The sequence below is a fragment of the Panicum hallii genome, chromosome 3 (genome assembly GCF_002211085.1).
Source record: "Panicum hallii strain FIL2 chromosome 3, PHallii_v3.1, whole genome shotgun sequence".
NCBI classification, from domain to species: domain Eukaryota; kingdom Viridiplantae; phylum Streptophyta; class Magnoliopsida; order Poales; family Poaceae; genus Panicum; species Panicum hallii.
Genome location: NC_038044.1, coordinates 3,966,764 through 3,968,592, shown reverse-complemented (window position 1 = coordinate 3,968,592; position 1,829 = coordinate 3,966,764). Strand labels below are relative to the sequence as shown.

Genomic DNA, 1,829 nt, shown 5'->3' with positions numbered 1-1,829 from the left:
ATCCATCTTCGATAACTGAAGATGCACTTGGTAACGTACGCCAACACATGCAGCGCCTCAAATAATATAAAGCAGGCAACGATCGAGCACGCGCGCTGGACAGTAGTACCGGTCGTTCAATAATTTGCTGTTGCCGATCGAGCTTCAGATAAATAAAGTTGTACGTTGCATTGTCTGAATGAAGGGAGCTGCCGAGCTCGTTGCACACAGCACACATAGCAGGACGCATCGACGTCCGAACCACAAAGCTAACGATGTACTACCTTTTCTTAATAGAAAAACTAACGACGTACTCAACTATTAAGCTATGCACAGAACGAAGCACCCACTAATAAAGCTATATATCAAGAAAAATCACAAAGACGACTTTGGTATATATTATCTTATTATTTGTTGTGTAATGATGTACCAGTCCGTTATATATCAGACAATTAATTTCTGAAAATGAATGAGAAAATTTCTAACTAATTATATTAAATCGTCCATAACAGGGGGGGGTGAAATCGGTGGGACGGAGATGGACAAGCAAGCTAAGTTGGAACCCATCTCGTCCCAAAAATTAAGCTAAGTTGGAACCCATCTCGTCCCAAAAATTTAAAGCTAGCACTCACTTTTTATCCTCGCTCGCACCACCACCGCCGCCCTTGCCGTGTGATGATGGTCTATGGCTACTTAGGTAACCGGACATAGAAGTGGTGGGGATGCATGCAGTTCACGTAGCAAGAGAAGAAAACAAAATGAGATAGTCATGAGGACTTCCCAAGAGGTCACCCATCCAGTACTACTCTCGTCCAAACACGCTTAACTTTGAAGTTAAGATGGAATCCGATGCTTTAGTGATGGTATGATCACATCCGACATACCAACCGCACTCCTTCCTCTTATCCTCACACCTCGGCATGCTGGAACCGCAAGCGGGCCCGCGTCCCCTGCCTCGTGTAAATATTTTATTACCCCGCCTCGTACCGCACCACCGCTATGGCTTGGAAATCTAGAAAGGCCGAATGCGCGGAAAATATTCAGGAAAGATTGTGGAGACGATTTGGACACCCTAACATCCGATCGGTGAAAATGTCACCCATTCTAGTACTACTCTCGCCCAAGCATGCTTAACTTCGGAGTTCTGATGGGATCCGATGCTTTAGTGCTGGTATAATCGCATCCAACATACTAGCCGCACTCCTTCCTTTTATCCTCGCACCTTGGCATGCTGGAACCGCAAGCGGGTCCCGCGTCCCTGCCTCGTGTAAATGTTTTATTACCCCGCCTCGTACCGCGCCGCCACTATGGTTTGAAAATCTAGAATGACCGGATGCGCGGAAAATGTTCAGGAAAGATTGTGGAGACGATTTGGACACCCTAACATCCATCGGTGAAAATCGAAAAAAATAAATGCAACACGAGGACTTCCCAAGAGATCACCCATCCTAGTACTACTCTCGCCCAAGCATGCTTAACTTTAGAGTTCTAATGGGATCTGGTGCTTTAGTGTTGTTACAATCGCATCCAACATACTAGCCGCACTCCTTCCTCTTATCCTCGCACCTCGGCGTGCTGGAACCGCAAATAGTCATTAATTACTTTCTTATTATGCTTGCCAAATGTAGGCGCTACTTGGTTTAGGGTATAAGTTTGCTGCTGTCTTTACTTTTTCTCCTCATTTGTCATAAAGTTAAAAAAATTATTGTAATTAGGGCACTTTTAACAACATGGGTTATGTCCAATGGCTTAGCTATATCCTTGGTTGTTGTCTTCATTGGAGGACTATGTCATGGTCGATGATTTTTGGTCACAGGAAATAAACAAATAACTAAATTTTCGTAGTGGCA

At 44.4% G+C, this 1,829-nt stretch overlaps 2 pseudogenes; both read right to left on the bottom strand.

The window, feature by feature from the left end:
• Nucleotides 1-734: 734 nt before the first annotated feature.
• Nucleotides 735-856, bottom strand: LOC112888223 (annotated as a pseudogene).
• Nucleotides 857-1,389: 533 nt separating this feature from the next.
• LOC112888184 lies at nucleotides 1,390-1,508 on the bottom strand (annotated as a pseudogene).
• Nucleotides 1,509-1,829: the final 321 nt, after the last annotated feature.